This window comes from Phasianus colchicus, chromosome 5 (assembly GCF_987193195.1).
Source record: "Phasianus colchicus chromosome 5, bPhaCol1.hap1.1, whole genome shotgun sequence".
Classification (NCBI taxonomy): domain Eukaryota; kingdom Metazoa; phylum Chordata; class Aves; order Galliformes; family Phasianidae; genus Phasianus; species Phasianus colchicus.
The window spans coordinates 45,614,316-45,634,365 of NC_143440.1; the positions used below are offsets into that span (position 1 = coordinate 45,614,316).

Here is a 20,050-nt window from a genome sequence, read left to right on the forward strand (position 1 = left end):
TTCAAAATTTATAATGGTGATATTGTGTTGATTCTCCTGAATCTATATTTCTTTGTTCTATAAGTTTCCACTATAATGTTGTCTCAGAAATGCTGTGAAGATAATAGTCCCTACTGTAAAGAAAAACTAATGATTCAATAGTACTTAAAAGTTGTTCCCAAAGGACCCGAGTACCTTCAACATAAATCTGAAACAGAAAGCATTTGAAATATCTGTTACTACTGAAATTTTATATCAAAGTTTCAAAGCTTGGAATTTATTATTTCTAATACAAATTTAAATTATTCTCAGCACAGAAGTAGAAGAGCATGGTCATTTTCTCTTGGAAACAATGTGGGGGAGAAGGGGGCTCAGCAGATATTTTGTCTCATTTCTGTTTCAGAACAGAATAGCTAGGTTGCAAGCTGGAAGGTGGGTGATCATCAAAGGAAAGTAATTTCAACTATGGAATTTCAAGAAAGATATTTTCACATAGTAGATAACAATTGTATCATGGCAACATGGTATTTTGTAAATAAAAAGCTGAGCTAGAATTATATGCATTTCAGGAGTTCCTTATTCTATTGTTTCTATTTTCTGTGGGGTTCTAAGGCTTGCAGGCCAGCAGCACCTTATAGAGGAATCTCTTGAGCAGGCAGGCATGGTGTTGAAGTGAGAGTTACTGTGCAATGCCTGCGCTGATTGTCCCCTGCTAAAGATGCATGCAGGGCCCAGGTGGAACCATGTCAGGAACTGTGATGGGTCCTCAGGAAGAGATCAGAGCTGCAGGACTTCCAGATCTCTGTGTAACTGGCAGGCACAGTCTAGATGGAGTTTGAATTTGACTAAACAGCTTCAGCTTAACATGTTTAGAAAGTTATAATGCATTATTCAAGGGAAAATGATTCTGCAAATGGCCAAACATGCAGTCAAGACACTGTTGCACAGAAGAGTTCAACCTTGACTTGCACAAGTAAGATTTTTGACACAAATCATTTCTTTACATATAAAATACAGTAATTCTTATTTTTAAATAAAATTCAACTACAGTGAAAAAATGAGACTGTAAATGACACAGGTTACAGCCTATTTCTGGTACCTGAAATTCACTGTATAGTTGACAATGGGAAAGATCAGGAGTAGCTGATACTTTGAAATGGAAGAGCTCTAATCCCTTTGGAAAAAAAAAAAGTCACTGATGGATTATTTGTTTTGCAAAAGAAAACCCAAAACAAAAAAAACCCTAGACATTTAAACAAAATGTAGGCTTTCTTGAGCAGAAGCATTTGACACCATGATCAATCAATTCCATAAGAATTGCTGAATTTTGCGTATAAAAAAATCAAGAAAAAAATAAGGCTAGAAAGGAATTTGCCCGTGCTGCTCTTCAAAGCAATCAAACAGGATTTTAAAAAGGACCTTCATCTGACTAACAGTTTTGTCTAGTTGCAGCTTTTTGCATTCTGGTGCTCACAAAAGGTCTGACAGTGGCTATTAAGCAGACCAAAAGTTGGGTACCCATTTCCCCTACAGATTTTGTTTCTTTTTGATTGATAATAAAAGTTTCCTTTTAAGTCAGATTGAAGTAAAGGAGTAATTTTCTAGTTTGGGCAGTAGGTCCACATTCTGTGTCATGAAACAGTCTCATCATCACAACCCTCACCTAGTACACCTTTGTGGACTTAGACTGCAATTCCAGTAAGAATTACAGAATTCCAGCTTCCCTAAGAGGCATTTAGGGGGCTCAAAATCAATTGTTTGAAATATTCAAATAAGGTATGCTTATTCTTCTAAAATCTAATTGCCAAATATAGTCACCCAGATAAATGAGTAATACTTTAAGGCAAAACATTTAATTAACAGCATATAGAATAAATGGTTGGGCTGAAAAAGACAAGGTTTTTAGCAAGATGCCTGAAAATATACAAAAGATTTATCAAAAGTTTCCTTCGTGGGTTCTGAAACCACTACCTTTCAAGATTATAAGATACACAAAATATAAACCCTCAAAGTTACCCCATCTAGGTATGGGCCCAAAACTTAAATTATGTTATTTCTTATCAGAACTGCCTCAAAGGCAAGTGGTATTTAGATCTGGAAGTGTGGTTTGTACTCATTTCTGTTCAAAATAACTATTTTAATTTGAAATTATAAAACTTACATATATGTTTAAGAACATTGACTCTGGATTATATACTGTAGTCTGGAGCATTTTTGTTAAATAAACTCTTATATTTATAATGCTTGACGCTTCATTAATGCCTGTAAATTTAGAAGACAAAACCCCTAAAAATATATTTAATTTTTTCTCAGATATATTAAATGCATTTAATATAGCTTCTGATTTTCATGGATAGAAAATTAGTAATTTTTTTCCCTAACTTTTCCCTAACCGTTTCCAGCAAGGCACTGAATTTTGTCTGCCACTACCTGACAGATTACATTCATCCTGGCAGAGGGATTGTTTGGAATCCTGTGTCTAGTACAATGCTAGAGGATGAGCAGAGCATGCTGCTGACTGTAAGAGATTGCCCAAATATATTAAGTGAAATTTCACAAGAAAGAATTGGAAAAAAAAACATGATGTCATGCATGGACCATGCTATCCATAAGCTCCAGCTCAATCTAATCTTGCATCATCAGTGCTGGACAATCTTGAGACCCACTACCAAACAAGGTCATCCCCTGCAGACAGCTGTAGGTGCTGCCTATACTGAGCATAGAATTATGGAATCACCAAGGTTGGAAAAGACCCCCAAGATCATCCAGTCCAGCCACCCACCTATCAGCAATATTTCACCACTAAATTACATCCCTTAGTACAACATCTTAGTACAAGCATTCCTTGAACACCACCAGGGATGGTGACTCAACCACTTCCCTGGGCAGTCATGGACATCTTTGGGTCAGTTGCTGCCTCAGCATACCAAGAAAGTTGCATGGGGTGATGCTGTAGGGAGTCTAGAATTGTAGGGTAAGATGGATAAAACAAGCCATCTCCCCTCTCATGTGGTGAATGTAGTATATTAACAGCAGCAGGAGTATCAGATGCATTCTTCACATTTGTGCAGCAGAACATGGAAAATGTGCGAGCCTAATTTTTTCCTCACATTTGGTACATGTTAGACTTTTGGTGTTTCCAGATTTCTATTAGCCTCCATAAATGTTTGAGGTTCGCTGACTTCAATACCTTCTCTAGTATTTCAAATATATTTACCACAGCCAGTTTAGTGCCTATATACGAGGCAAACAGAATTGCCTGCTACAAACAAGCATTTGTTGGAGACACTGCCACCCTAGAGAACTGGTCACCTAAAGATCTTACAGTGTTTAGGAGCTTTATAAGAACACTAGAGCAACTGAAAACAAAGGAAAGCAAGACTAATTCCAGTCAGTAAAGCTGCAGCCTTGATCTCTTCCTGACTTCCTGTGTTCCTCTCACTTCTCCTAATCCCAATAATTTGGGGTGCATTCCTATTAACTTTTATATATCACATGAATCAGCTCTAAATCCCTTCCCTGATCTTGTCACCTAGGAAAGAATGGATCCAAATATGATCGTCTCCTTCCTCCACTTATGCAGCTTCCTCTTCTCACTTTACTGCATTTCTCCCATTTCCCTTCAGCACAAACAAATTAGGTTATGTTCTCACCTGTCATTCTGCTTGTACCCACCTCTTGACTCAGTTTTCTGCTATACTGTATCCCCTGCTCTAGGACTAAAATACACCTGAAAGATCCTACACAACTTGTTTCCCTCCTCAAGCTAAATGCTTTCTCACTGTTTTTAGTGTTCTTCTCTTTCGTGTCCCATACAGACTTGAAAGTCATTCCTATCAATCAGCATATATCAGCCCATTGTTTGTCCACACAGTTTATGCCCTTTTTTCACGCTGCAAACACTATCTCAAGTTTTCCCAGCAAGGGTTTTTGGGGATTCCTGAACAAAGTTGTGTCATTTCATTGAGTCTAGCCACTTCGTAGGCATAGGGGAAATCATTCCCAGTAATACTGCAAAATAATATATAAAGAATCCACTACAGCCACAAGCCATAGCGAAGGTAGTGAACAGGATCATGCCATCAATGTTCTTATTTGCATGAATATCATGAGTTTCTCTGCAACCTGCCCTGTATGCGTATGTATACACACATATATGTATACCTACATATGTATGTACATATATGCCTACATATATTTGTTTTTATGCATTTATGCATACATGCTTATAAATACATTCACGTGGGCACATACATCTGTTGGAAAGGTATGTTAAGCCTTGCAACTGGCTGGATGTGGGGAAAGAGACACAGAAGCTTCACATCATTGCACTGAGCAACTCCTGACAACTTCTGGCTATTCTATTGAAGTATATTCCCTAAACTAAGCAATTTTTCTATTTGTTTACTATTTGAGTCAGTATAATTATTATCTTAAAAACATTAATTACCATCATGGTGTTTTCCATGACATTCCTCATGTATAATGTCACAATTTTTTTTTTTTTTACACTGAGATTACAGCAGCATCCACTATGAGTAGGAATCTTGGAACCTTATACAAAGCAGATGCATGAGATGATCGTCCTCACAATGAGTATCTACATGATCTTCTAAGATTGTCACTCCTGATTTTACTGACATCACTGGGTTTTGCCATGGACTCACTAGTGTCAGAATTGTTCTATAACATTAAATTTACCTTATCCTTACCTTTGACTTCCCAGCCTGTCCTGTGATTGACTTCAATCACTGTGACAAAATGAGGAGATGTTAGATTTGTAATAAACTTGAAATATGTAAGTGTGAATTTGATTGGAAACATTACAACTGAATGCTTCATTCGTGGAAACTAAAATATATATATTATGTGGATAAATTTAAAGGAAGAACTGACCTAGTTGTTTCAGACATTCATTACGCCTTTCAAGCCTTGTAAATAATGGTTTGGAATGTCTCCTTTACAGCCCAATTAAAACACATTTTTCACCTGCAGTTCTTCTCAAATGCTGGTTGGGTATCCAGCTAAGTACCAGAATTTAAAAGACAATCATTTTGATACTTCAGCTTTATTTCTTACCTTCTCTATACAGTCTGAGAAAGTTGACAATGAAGACATTTTCTCAGCCAGGGTACAGCTGCATTCAGCTTGAGATGACTTTTTATAAAGTTTAAGAATCTGTGGAAAAACCACGATAACTGATTCTAGCTCAGTTTCCTCACTGAATTCTGAATACAAAAGCTAAGAGTAAACTAATGACACTTTCCTTACATGGTGTAGAGGAATTCAAAATAATATTTTCTACAAGTCAGATACCAGGCCTTAACCTAGGATTTTTGTCCCACAGTAAGTTGCAAGTGTGAGGAATTTTATTTCATTTCTGATATTAAGGAAAAAGTAGAATGATTTTCAGGCTTCTTAAAAATGCTTTTGTTAAGACTCAAAAATTCATCTGCATTTTATTGTTTCCATTAATATTTTTACATCCCAAAATGCCAAACTTTAGAAATTTCAATAATTTTCTGTAAGAGCCCTGACAGCATTCTTTGCTTTGACAAGAAAGCATTATCCAGTGCAAAAATTGTTCCTCCTGAAAAGAAAACAAACTGTTTGAAATTCCTGAAAGACTCTATGGAAACCAAAAAGATCAGCACTGAAGGGACCCAACTTCATTACCCAGACCAAGATACCATCAAAATCCAAGGAGAAGAAACAAAGGGAATGGGAGAAATAAAGCTGTATCGCCAACTTCCTACACTGCATTTCTGGAGAGAATATATTCACTCACAAGAGCCTTTCTTTTCAACAGCATGGAAGCAGGAATAGGGGCAGATGCACGCTAGAGCCAAGTGAGTGCAGAGACAAGGGACTAAAGGAGCTTTCTTGGGGAAGTGCCTCTGCTGCCCCTATGAGTTTCTGGCCTAAGCAACTTCCTTTTGCACTTAGGCATAGATGACCCAGCTGCTCAGCCAAGAATTCCTTTGGTCAGTCCCGGCTGATTTCATAGCCTAAGTTCCTAATTTTTTTAGTCCCAGAATACAGTGAAATATACTTAAAAATTCTTGATTAAAAAAATCTTTTTTTTCTTCCCCCTCCCACATGTTTTACAATTTCAGAATGATCACAACTGGCACACGATACCAGTTATTTTAACAACGGTGTTCTCGTAGGGAGAGAAGTAGGTGGAAAGATATCCCCTCTTGCCTTTCTATTTTAACTCATGACATCTTATCAGTACTTCTGGCAGCAGCGATAAGAATAGATTTGAAGTGGAAACTCTGACACAGGTGCTTTCCTCATTAATGACTATGATTTAAATGTTTACACTGAAGTTACTTGATTTTATATTTTAATTCCTGATCTGTCTCAGTGTCCATATCTCCATTAACAGAATATTCAGATTTTTACATCAACTCATCGTTCCAAACTTGATATAAAAATATGTATCCTCTAATGATGCATAACCAGAAGGTCTTAATTGAAAGAAAGTAGGCTCCAGCAAACATGTCATTGTACAGACAGGACTGTTCAGTCTGCTTTTCAAAACGCTGATTATTAATGTAAGTTACAGACAAAGACAAATATGTATGAAATAAATGATGCTAAAATAATACATTTTAAAGTATGCTCAGTAACCGTGGAATGATTACAGAAGACTTACTTTTAAATCCTTAGGATAATGTAGTTTGCCAGAATCTGCATTATAAACATTTTCCCTGAATAAACTATCTCCTCTTCCTTCAGATAGAAGTCTGTAGTTTACCTGCATACAAATACACCATAAAATAAAGGGATATAGAGTACGTTCACATTAACTGCGCAGAACGGATGATAAAGTTTTTCTTAGTATTAGGATAATGCAGCAGAGGAAATACTACGTATTTAGAAAAAAGCATGCAAAGGAAAGCAATTCATCCATCTATACTAAATATTTCAGTTCACATTCCCAGGGAGTCCTTCAGAGAAAATGAATGATCTTTTTTTCCCCCCATTCTTAGCCATCACTTCAGCAGTGATAACTGAGCCAACAAATGTTTACTACTCACATGGATTATGTGATTTAATATTTGGCCATGATTCTTTGGCTGGAACTTTTAGTCTCAGGATTTTCTGGCAATCTCTTCCCATGTGCCACTGCTCAGATATCATGATCAGAAGACATCAGTAGCTTTTAGTTCACTGTGATGGAAATTTAGAGATTTTTAACATGCATGTTACTTCTACAGGCTCGTGTTAAGTTTTAATCAGAGACAAAAAGAGCATATGTCTTATTTAGGTAAAAAGCCTCAGAAATATGAGTTTAATATTAGATACAAGTTCTGTTGCTCACTGGCATTTTAAAAACAGGACAGGTTGTTCCATATTATAATAGTTTAAACTCAAATTCATACATTTCATGTAGTGAAACAAAACTTGCCAGCAAATGAAATTTGCAGTCCTTTAACCATGAGGTGCATACAGAATGGCAATGAAATAATACTTTCGTAACAGTAATGCAGCGAACAGCTCTTTCATAGAAGAATAACACTGGAATCCTAAGGGATTTTTTTTCCCCCAAAACTCTGTAATGATAAATAAAAGCCCTGGAAGGTCATGATATTACACAGAAAGTAGTAGTTTAATTTATTCAATCTAAATAACACAAGTCTAATTTTAACACGTGTAAAAAAAATATACCCCATGCACTTTTTCTATTAGCATCTGTTTTTTCTGAGTTGACCTATTTCTGCACTCTCACCAGTATGAAGCTGGTCACAAACCAGTAGACTGTTGGTGACAGCTTTCTCAGTTAAATAAGTATACCCATGCTCCTGGTTATCTTGCAAATATGGATGTACAAGGTAGAAAGAGACTCTCTTTCTGTATCAATTCTTGGCACCACCTAATGGCTGCTTAGCTTTCTTACCAACAGTTATTTTAGAAGAGAAAAATCATCTTCATCGTTTGTGTCTCCTGATATCCAAAGTTCTTCAACCCTTAGAACTGGAGAAATAAAATGAATTGATTTCTCACATATGCTGCCTCTATTCAGTGTTATAATAAATGCTGAATTATCACAAATACACGATGCTTGTGGGATAGTCACAGCTATCATAGGTTTACCCTACAGATACATTGTGAAAATAAATTAGTTGTTTCAAAACAAAGGCAGCCATATAAATAAATGCAGTAGCATGTTTGCACCGGCACATGCGTCTGCAAAGTCTACTCCTCCTGCCTACTAACATAGTGCAAGGAGGAAAAAAGGTAGTTTTAATTTGTATAGCTTGGAATTGTTCATTTCAAAACCGGCTTTCTCTCTTTGTAAAGCTTCTATACTAATGACCAGGAGACCATTTAATTGGCCTCACTTTTCATTAGATGTGAACTCATAAGAGAATGTGTTTAGTGAGGCATCTTTGAAGAATTGAGAGTTCTACTTTTATTCTAACAAAGCCGGACTTTGCTGGATTTCAGTATTTCTGGCACTGCTAATACAATTACCAGAGTACTTGGAAGGAGCAGCTGTAAATTATGAACTGGTAAGATGGATTAACAGAAGTGATGTGTACAACTATGGTACAAGTGAACCACTGCCGCACATAATTGGTCCTGATGTTATTTATGGACCTGTGTATTTTTAGCTGTTGGCATGCTTGCCACAGTGGAGAGGGGTGGTAGATAAAAATGGAAAGAATACTTTGAAAGGGATGTTATTTTTACACTGAACTTCTCACATTGCTCAACTGATGTTGTCTCAGCATGACACTGAATACCCTCAAAGCAAAAGTTCCACCAAAAGACTATAAGATCTGGTCAGACCAATGGTCCATCTGTTTCTGCTTTCTGTATGGTGACCAGTTGCAACTTTTCTGAAACAGAGTGCAAAAAAAATGATAAAAAGCAATCCTGACAATCAGCTATTAAAGCGTTTTAGATCACTGAATTCAATGGCAAAAAATGGACATTTTCCCCAAATATTTGTGTAATCCCTTTTCAAATCTCTCTACTTTTGGTTTCCAAAGCTCCCTCCAGCAATGAGTTCAGCAATTCAATTAAGTAACATGCAAAAAAAAAAAAACAAAACCACAAACGTGTTTTCTCCATTTTTTTTTCCAATTAGTATATAAGGTTTTGCACTTCTGAGAAACAATGAATCACTATCTCTGTACTACTAATTTTAAGCTATACCTACCTTTAATAATGTCTTTTGAAAGATAGCATGTTTTATTCCACTTCTTTTGTATGGAAACCATTACTAGTATTTGATCACTGTTATTCACCTTCTCTGTGTTTTCTCTAGTGCTACTCCATTAGTCTTTGAAATGAATGACCACAAACACATCTATTTGAGATTTGTGAAATAGCATCATCATGTTCTCCTGGTTTGTTCTCTACTCATAAGATAATAGTTGTAATATTCAGTTCGTCTCTTCTTATCACAGACGATGGAGTTTTCTATACAAATAGCTCCCAAATCCCTTTTGTGATTAGCAACAATTTAAAGTTCTCTGGTTTGTATTTTTCTTTCTGGAAGCCTCCAGAGGTTTTATTTTCTAGCTGCTCAGCACTGGCTAAAACTTTCTTCTTTTCCTTCCTATCATGTCGTGATTTTGCTGTGTAGATTTTTATGTTTTGAAAGCTTTCCTGCCTCAGTATTACTTCCTTCTTGTTGTAATTTGTGACTAGTTTGTACAGCCGGACTTGGGTCTCTGTAGATCCAGTGGGACCTCATTGAGCATTTTCTTCATTATCTGTAAATACTGATAATTTACTTGGATCTCTTGATCAGCTGCTATTCCATGGATGATCTTCCCACCAGCAAATCATTTAGTTTTCAGTAAGGTACTTTGCACAAAGCATTTTACAAGTCCAAACATTTTATACTCACGCTCTCTACATTTGTCACACAGTTTTCATTCTCGACGTTCATGTTGATTCTTTTCTTTTTTAATTTATCCAGATGTCTACTAGTTCTATTTTACAATAATTTAAATCCGTTTGCCATTTTGGGTTTTGTAGTTGCTCGGATAACATCGACATTCATTTAAAAAAAAAAAAAAGATGATATTTATAGTATCTTTTGCCATCCTTCCATTTTTCCCAACTACATTGCATGTGATATCTATAATTAAGACAAATATGAGATCAAATAGGTGAAGGACTTTGAATTCAGAAGGTTCTGAAAGAAACCATCCGTTAAGAGGATGATATAAAGGAACTGCCAAAAGTAGTAATAAATAAAGTGAACCATAAGACGAAGAATACTCTTACCTGAATTTTCATATCATACCATAATATATTTTTGAACAACATGCATTATGTAAAGGAATGCTTTCCTGGCTTATATGAATGCTCTATCCAAAGTCTGAGAAAAGGTGTTCAGGAACATCAGAATTTTACATAATTTTATTTCCCACTATATAAATCAATCATTACTTTTGTGGCATATAGAAACAAGTGGCAACAGTGGAGTTGTGTGTTTTCCCTTTAAGAGGAAGAAAAGTCAGAAATTACCACAGAAACTTATAACTGAACTCAAAACTGATAAATTGCCTATAAGGATTTTAGCATTCCTAGAGAGCGTGCCTACCTTTTCTGTTAAAGAAATTCCATCTGAAATTATTCCCAGCAAAGTCAGCTATAAATCCTAATGCCAGATGGTTGTTTGCTCAGCCTAGGATAAAGTACTGCAGTATCAAGAACAGTGCAAATCCCCTGAATTTCTTTCCATCTCCCCTGATAGGCAAGTGTCACTCAGGTCATGCTAGAGGCACAGGACAGAACTCTGCCTCCTCTCTACAACTCAGAGTTGAGATTTTTCAGACATGCCTTGTGGGTTTAGGAGCTTAAATCTCTCTAATTTCCTAAAGAGAACTGCATCATAAATGCTGTAATCTATTGTAAATACGTCTTTGAAGTGTTTTGTCCTTGTGAATTAAAAAGTTAAATTATCATCTAGAGACTGTTTTTGTTAAAAATTTGAACAGCACCACTGACACTACTATATGTTTATATTTACCTTGATTAAACAATCATTGAAAACTCCAACTGCAGAATTATCCTTCTCAAGTCTGAGTCATATGTATAATTCAATTAATAATTGTAAATTAGCCCACTTCCCAAATTAACTTTGAGCCATTGAATCAAAATTCCAGATGAACCAATAAACATTACATTTATAACTACTTCAATTATTTAAATTAGCACAAAAGCAAAGTGCTTTCATTTTTCAGTAGGAAAGTCAGGAGAGAATCTGCTAAGACACACTTTTCGCTGAATACAAGCATCTAGAATACATTTTCCATGAAAGAGATTTGAAAATAAGAAAGAAATATTAGTAGACAGAAGGTTTGTATTTGCTTAGATTATTGAGCTGTACAAAGTAACACAACCTAACTAACGGCCAATTTAGGTGTCAGATACAAAGTATATGCTTAAAAAAAAAAGAACTAAATATCTCTCACCTGTATATTGGAAGATTACTCTGAATCTGAAAACATACGTTCCATTCAGATGAAAGTATATAGTACTATTCTTTGGTAAATAAACATAGTTTTGCAACAAATATCTACCTTCTGATACTGTCAGGTCCCTTTTTTTTTTTTTAATTATTATTTATAGCATTGACGTCATGCATGAACCATTGCCTAGATGCAAATGCCCTGTTGAAAAGCACCTTATCAGGCATGATAGGCAGTTCAGAATTCTTGTGATTAGGAAGCTGCTGCTTCTTAATCATTTTTTTACCTAACGAAAGCAAAGCAAATAGTTACAGTTTGCATGTCGGTCTTTATGCTGCGTATTTCTACTTATTCCTTATTCCCACTACTTGAAAGACCACAAGGCATCATAATCCATCATATAGCTTCAGTTTAAAGTGCTCATAAACAAGCTTTTGAAGCAAATTTCCAGAATGATTAACGAGTTCATGCCTGTTAGAGCAATCTCATATTAAAGGTAGACTCCATGATGAACACCTCATTTTAACTTGACAATAACAGAATAATTCGTTTAAAAGTAGTAATGAAAACCACTTTCCCCTCAAAAGCTCCAATCCAATACCATAGGTGGAGATGGGACAGAAGTAGAAGCCCTCTACCTAACCACAATTTTATTTTCATATACATCTTCAGGACTTTGGCATTTCATGTGTGTACACAAACCAATACAGATCTGCAGTGGATAAGAACTCAGATAAAGTCAAAAAATAAGAAAATACTGAGCTTGGTGTGTCATGGTTTTGTGATTTTTGGTTCTCGGTATTCCACATCATAACATCACGTGGGGCACTGGGAGTTCAACTGTTAATGCTCAAGTTCTGGGTACCTGCCCAGAAGAGAACTACATTCCCCAGGGGACTTTGTGGTCACAGAGAGGAGATATGACTCCTGGCAAGGTCACCTGATGTGCTCTTCTTCATCGGCTCTCCTCCCATCTCCCTGCTGCTCAACTGGACTGTGCATCTCACCTCAGTGTTGTGGTGAGGCCTATCCACCTTCTGGACATTCTCTCTCTCATTATATTTGATTTATTAGCTTCAATTTTAATTATATTGTATTATAGTGTGTTATCTTGCATTCCGATACAATATTTAGTAAATTAGTTTGTTTCTTCTCAGATCATTGCTGCTGTCTTTAATTATTTTGGGGTCCCCTGTTCCCTTTTTCTGGAGGTGCGGATTATGCAAAATCCCTCCGCCCTGCTGGTCGCGGAACCGGGCTGAACCAGCCTGTAAACTATTGACAATACTCTTGGTAAACTAGTAAGTGGGGAAAATAAAAAACCTCTTTACAACAGACTGATGAGTAAACATAATGGAATGCTTTCTCCTAAGATATCATGTCTATAACATCCTCTACTAGCCATTGTTACTTTTGTCCAATAAATTCAAGGAGGTTCTACAGAAACACAGAGCTTTTAATCCGTATTATAGCTCTTTAGAGGATTTGAAAACCTAGGCCAAAGTCCCACTGATTTCCATATCTTACATAATTTACACCTTGTTAAAATGCCACATTTTCTCTGGTGAAACATATGCAAGTACATTCAACTTGTTAAGTTTCTTTGTGTGTTACTGGAGCAGTGAGCAAACTGGATTTTGATTCTCACAGGACCATCACTAGGCAAAAATAAATGTCACAGTTTCTCCTCCTTAATGGCAGTGCCTACTACAAAAACATTCAACTAAAACCAGTGGCTCATAGACTGATGAGCTGCTGTTACATCACAAAGAAAATGACTTTTAAAAGCGTGCTTTATATAGGCTTTCTTTGATGCTTTTTAAACCAAATGAGTAGATTAATTAAAAAGACAGCTAAATTACAGAACTACTTCCCTGAAATCACACATACAAGGCAAATTTATCTTAGTATGCTATTCATATCACTCTTCAGCAAATGGAAAAAGAGTAAGGACAGCCTATGTGTTACAAATACAATGACAATTTAGGAGCTATTTGTTTATAGTCATTTGCATACTGCAGCAGATGAAAAAGGAACATATGGCATGTCTTACTGGCTTGTTGTCCTTTGACAGCCTTTTAGCTAGTCACGAAGCATGATTCCTCATGCTTAACACAATCACATACTACTCTCCCCTTGTTAGACTTCATTCATGCCTATCATTGTAACACTGTGCTGGAGGTCAGCTACTACTCACCTAGGTAAACAAGCATGTGAGTACAAGCTTGATTCTTTAACATAAAACTAATAACCGATTACTAGTATTACTGTTTTCTACAAACCCTGTATTCCTTTCAACTATGCTAACTAACCTGGCAATTCATTAATTTGTTAACAGAAGTATTAATACTTTTAACTGTAAAATGGCATTAATTCGGAAGATTTGTTAACACAGAAACATTTTAATGCAGCTGTCCTGCCTCACTTCAGTACAGAAGTAGTTTTGAATTCCTCACCTGCCTCACTAAAAAAAAAAAATACTTCCCTTATCACTAATTAATATGATGAAATGACTGCAAGCACGTGCTCACGTTTGCAATCTTTTCCTCTTCCAGACAGACTAATAAATTGTGGAAGAGTTGCCTCCATCACTAGATAACCACACACGATATAAGTATTCATGGCTGAGTTACTATCTGTAGAGGCAGAGCCATTACTGAGACTGCTTACTAGTTAAGTATTTTCAGAAAAGAATATTTTATCAAATGTACAAATGACATTTATTCTAATAATGGCACATAACTCGCTGTGCATGTACCAACTTAAAAGAACACAAACTTGTTTACAATGAAACCAAACATCTTCCAGTTGATTCAGGAGTTCCTCATAATCAAAACATTTACAGATAGCTTAAGTAGTCTTAACAAAAACAAAATGAAGGATTTCCTCACTGAAGATAAATCTCTGCAAGTGCTACTTATGCTAAATAACTACATATGAAATTATTTTTAGAAAGTCTCAATTTAAAGGCAACCACTGACAGAGGTGGTATGAGTCCTGCAGTAGAAACTGAGTCCAGTATTTGTATTGCATTTTGAATTTGACACAATTGAATTCAGCAAGAACTTTGTAGAAACTTCCAAGAGGAGAGTGGGACCATTTACCTCCTAAAAAATATATAACATAGTCTAGGCTACATTCAACTTCAATATTACTTCCTTTACCTCACCTTTGTACAAAATTTCAACAAAACTTGGATTTAAGTATTGGGTTTTACTTGCATGGAAACTGGTGAGGGGTCTGGAGCACAAGTCCTATGAGGAGTGGCTGAGGGAGCTGGGATTGTTTAGTCTGGAGAAGAGGAAGCTCAGGGGAGACCTCATTGCACTCTACAACTTCCTGAAGGGAGGTTGTGGTGAAGAGGGGTTGGCCTCTTCTCCCAGGCAACAAACAGGACCTGAGGAAATGGCCACAAGTTGTACCAGAGGAGGCTGAGGTCAGACATGAAGAACTTTTCTCTCAGACTGGTCAGGAATTGGCATGGCCTGCTGAGGGAGGTGGTGGAATCGCCATCCCTGGTAGTGTTCAAGAGGCGTCTGGATGAGGAGCTGTGAGATCTGGTTTAGTAGCTTGTGGTAGCAGTGGTAATGTGAAGATGGTTGGACTAGATGATCTTATAGGTCATTTCCAACCTTGTGATTCTACGATTCTATGAAGTTCGCATTCATTTTAAACCAATGTAAACTCTAATCATTCATCTGGATTGGAAAATTTGATAAGTGAAGTAGGCTTTCCTGTATGTATAACAATTTCTTTTTTGATAAAGAATTTCAAACTGTGTATTGTGGATCTCCAAATAATATACCACTTGCAACTATCAGTTGCTTTATTGTTCCTAAACAGGCCAAAGGTTATCAGCAGCAGTATAATTTGAACTAGAAGTTATCTGATAAGAAACCCAGAAAGCAATGTTTAAATAATGGTTTTAGATGTCTATCCAGGAATTGAATGTCAGTATTTAAGCGCTGGGAATATTATAAAACTACCAGGTAGACTTGTACCATACAACATTATGTTGAAGTCAATGTAAACTATTTAGTTACCATTCTCTACATCTTGTATTTGTTGAATGTGAGACTAATGACATTCTCTGGGAAAAATGAAACCTTTATTAATACATCATCTCTTCAGAAACACTGTAGACTATATGCCATTATTATGTACATTATTATTTAAAATAGTATCTTTATCAGATTGTGTAACTGATTGATTTGATGCATGAACAAATATTAACCATACAGTTTCTATATATAAAAGGAGATTTGCTTACTAGTATGTTTCTGGGCAGTTAAGAAACATTAGGACCTCTATGGCATTTCAGTGTACTGGGGAAAGCAAAAAATAAACAAAAAACCCCCATTACCTTAAGAAATGAACTGTATCTTGATGAACACGAGCAATTTCAAGGGAGAAAGAGATCCATCTAGTCTAGCACAAGGATATGCATAGAATGACCTGTGTAGTCTTTCTTTACAATAGTGGTTGAGGGGCTTCTGTAGAAGAGTATCGACAGATCATCTGCATTTATGAAAGGTATGAATTTATTGCCTTTGAATTTGCCTAAACTACTTCCCTTTACATGTTTTTCATCCGTTCTCTGGTGAGCTTCCCTTCTTGTTCATTGAGGAATTACCCAAAGCTTTTTCAGCATTGTTCTGATTTGTGTCTTTTTCCTAATTATCTCTTTCATGAGACAAGGAATTGTGGTATATTCAAAGACTAATTATGGCAACAGCCTTACTGATATCGATTTGTCATATATTGCTTCCAAACTGCATTGCAAAAATATCTGCTTTAAATTCAAACAACTATGCAAAACAATATTAAGAATCAGGAAACGAGCACCAACATTTGAACATCTGACCTGGCTTATGCAAAATGTGTGCAAAAGATGGGTGACAAAAATACGTTTTTCTTTCTCATTCACTTTTGCAATGAGCTCATGTAGATTCATCTCAATAAATTGAAGTTCCTCAGCAGTCACTTCACACTATTTATCATAACACTAAATACTTTTTACTTTCTGTGCACAAGGTGGTGCTCTTCGCAACACACTGTAGGCAAAAGGACGAGAGCAAGATGCCTTACTGCTTTGCACGATCTCATTAGGAAGCAGAAGATTCTTTCACCTAGTTTGACATATTTAATGAGATTTCAAAAACCATAGGATTTCATTCCTTTCTCCAGATACAATGAGAAATGTAAGATCTATTACAAAAATGATAAATTTTAAGAGATTAAATAGCTCTAAAATTAAAGGATATTTGGATTGAACTGAGATATTCACATGACCAGGGAGTGTGGTCTCCATATTCTATTGCACAGGAATTCCTTAAAAATTTTGAGATTGAGAAGTGAGCAAAATTCACTTCTCACTGTGCTTTGTTATGATCTTTTCCTCTTCTAAATTTAAAATCTGACATTTTACCTTCATGTCCTTCTCTGTTAGCTAGACAGTGTTACCTGTATGGGAACCACAGAATCACAGCCTGAACCTCTGATTGATCACCTGAGGCGAGCAATGAGTCAGCCATGGGAGCACAGGTGAAGGCAATTCACCTGTGCTGCTGGAAGGGGTGGAGCCTGGCTCCACTTCTCCTAGACCGATTTAAGAGCTGAATACCAGTGGGAAAGGATTTCTTCTGGAGATCCGATCCACTGGAGTTTCCTTAGCGAGCCCAGGATATGGGTAAGCGTCCCTATCTTTTCTGCTCCTGTGTAATAACTACATAGCCAAGCTCTCTGCTATGCTATAACATCTCTATATTCATTGATTGTACAATACCATATACCTGCACTGAAATAATCATTCCATTAGGAATAAAAAGATCAGTAAGATAACTGCATCTCCTCTGACAAAAACAAACCAACCCCAAACACCCTACAAATAACACTGTTTTAATAACATACAGGCAAAAAAGAATGATTCATTGTGTTTGAATATATGTAGGTTGACATTCTTGGTGGAGAATGCAGGCAGAAGCTGCTTTTTAGCTTTTAGAATGAACCCTTCTCTGCTCTCACAGAGCTTCATCAGGAAAGTTTCTCTTTCACAGGTGCTCACTGAAAACTTGACCTTGAAAAACCAGACGGACTGCCAGGATTCTGGGATATTTGTAAACTTTGAGCATTGTTATCTTGCTTCTGTAAAGAGCAAAAAAAAAAAAGCTTTCTCTTGTAAAACTGCTTATTAAAAGACTGCATGCCATCGCTTTTTTCTTTCTTAATGCTCAAAACATGCTTGGCCTTAATTAAGTTTGCCAGTTTGCTCCATGGAGCTAGAGGTATATGTAATTAATTGAAAACACTTGATGGAAATTCCTATCTGGTATCTGCATGCAACATGGCATACAATACCAGAGGAAGTTGCTAATTCTACGGAACTTGTGGTTTTTAAACAGGCTCCCAGTCTCTCCTTTGAATTCTTCATGCATTTTTTGAATGCTCATCTGATCACATTGTTAATCTCCTGAATGTACTACTCATCATTTCACTCAGTATTTGAATTTATCATATGTTGAGGAAGTCTTCTCCAGAAGGAGAGAATACTGAGTGGCAGGGTGGAGAGGTTTGGGAGAAACTTTTAAGAGAAGGACATCCTGTTTCATGGAATGTTACTCCTGCACACCTGCAAGATCCATTGAAGTAGGAATCTTTGATGGAAGCTGGATAGTATATGGGAACTCCAAGGAAATAACATACAGTTTATTCTCCTAGCCAGGGATGTGAAATATCTGATAATAACCAAGCAACAACAGCAATATCACCAACTGGAGATCTAATTATTTTGATTACAAGCAAAATAATTTTCATTTGCTTTGTTTGGTCCAACTTTTTAAAAGCATTCTTAAGAGAATACCTCTGGTAACATCCTAACCAAAGTCAAGTAGTTACTACTGAACTCCAAAGTCACAATCCAAAGTCACATATTTCTAATATCTTGGCTTACCATAAAATGTCTCCATGTTAAGATATTAAGTAGTTGAGCTGTTTTGTCTCAGAGTGCAAATACTTTCAAATAAACACTCACTGATATAAAGAGATTTGCAACCATGAACACTGAAAATAGATTATAATTCCAGGTTTCTTACTATTTCAAAGCTAGAGAGCCAGGGAAAGAAACAGATAAAAAAATAGCTCACAATGAAGATAACTTATGGATTATAATGACAGAGAAAATACATTTGTTGTGTCTACTTTTTTCCTTGTTCCTTTTCCTAATACTTTTCTTTCTTTCTCATCAGGTCACACAGCAATAGCTGTGGTTACATTGGCACTGGCTACAGAAAAGGAATATTGTCCTTTAATAATGCCTTATACTGTGGCCTAGTCTCGTTCCTCCAGTACACAAACATATAGCTACTGAGAATATTTGATTTTAATGGAATAATTTTGTGAGTAGATGTTTAATAACATCATTATATAATCATGATGTGTTACTGAACTCGTACATATCTAAACTAGACAACTGACATCAAAGATTCATATGGAATCTTAATTCCAAAAAGATGCTGCTATGAAAGCTGCACTAAGAAGATAGCTAACGGCGCTGCTCATTGTTAAGAGACTGGAAACAGAATTTTCTAATAAACTATATAGAACCATCCATCATTTTTGTAAACCAGCTATGAAGAATGAATAAAGCTTTTTATCTCAGGCTGACATTTCCAGAATTTGGAAAATAATAGCTAAAATATTAAACTATTTCTAAGAACAGAGATAGGAGAAATATATGGTTTTACCTGACTTCCACAAAGTAAATAAATAAATTGGTGACCTTCTATTGAAAAGGTTTCATGGTTCTGTAAAGATTTGAACTTCAGCACAAAGATAACCTCTGCCTGAGATAGGCTTTTTGCAATCCTATGACAATCCAACCAACTTTAGCCTTTCTGAAATGGGACCTCCAAAAAAGACTTCTTCAATATAAAGAAAAAAAATCACCAAGGACTCTTTACTGAGTGCCAAAGTTGACTCAGAAATGTTTTCTGCATGGGTAACATTTTCCTGACTGTTTTGTGTCCTCCATGACATATAATCAATGAATATCAAGATGTAATAATTATGAAATAAACCAGAGAGTTTGGCTAAGCAGGTAATAGTAACAAACAAACAAAAATAGATAGAATGCTTACCTAGAATTGCATCCTGGGCTCACTGCAAAACTCCAGGGGAGAGATCTCCAGAAGAGATCCTTCCTCACTGGTAGTCAGCTCTTAAATGGGTCTAGGAGAGGTGGAGCCAGGCTCCACCCCTTCCTGCAGCACAGGTGAATTGCCTTCACCTGTGCTCCCATGGCTGACTCATTGCTCTCCTCAGGTGATCAATCAGAGGTTCAGGCCGTGACTCAGCAGTTCCCATACACATGGGCATAGGCAACAGGGAAGGCAAAATTAGTTCTTCATTTAGTTGTTAAGTTGCACTAAAGCACTGCAGTATCACAGTCCTGTATCAATTCTGTAGTTGCAGCTCTGTTGTTGTCGTTGCAGTTTAGGAACACATGTAAGCTATTTTTATGAGAAATACTTTATTTTTCCAAGAAATTTGGGTACCGTGAGCCTCCCTTGAAATGACGTTGTTTCCTCTGGTTCCAAATTCAGTCTCAGTTAACATCACTCATATATATG

At 36.4% G+C, this 20,050-nt stretch overlaps 1 long non-coding RNA gene across 3 annotated transcripts; it reads right to left on the reverse strand.

Annotated features, from left to right (window-relative positions):
- Positions 1-995: 995 nt before the first annotated feature.
- Positions 996-19,607, reverse strand: LOC116228908 (uncharacterized). 3 transcript variants are annotated; one of them, XR_004166894.2, is made up of 6 exons: positions 19,559-19,607; positions 7,886-7,962; positions 6,641-6,742; positions 5,059-5,157; positions 4,692-4,730; positions 996-1,153 (listed from the first exon to the last, which is right to left on the reverse strand). It is a non-coding gene; the product is annotated as an uncharacterized LOC116228908 (long non-coding RNA). The 3 variants fall into 3 exon arrangements; XR_016467035.1 differs by lacking the exon at positions 7,886-7,962 and adding an exon at positions 7,026-7,158 and having other exon boundaries at positions 19,559-19,604; XR_016467034.1 differs by lacking the exon at positions 7,886-7,962 and having other exon boundaries at positions 19,559-19,604.
- Between the last annotated feature and the right edge of the window lie 443 nt (positions 19,608-20,050).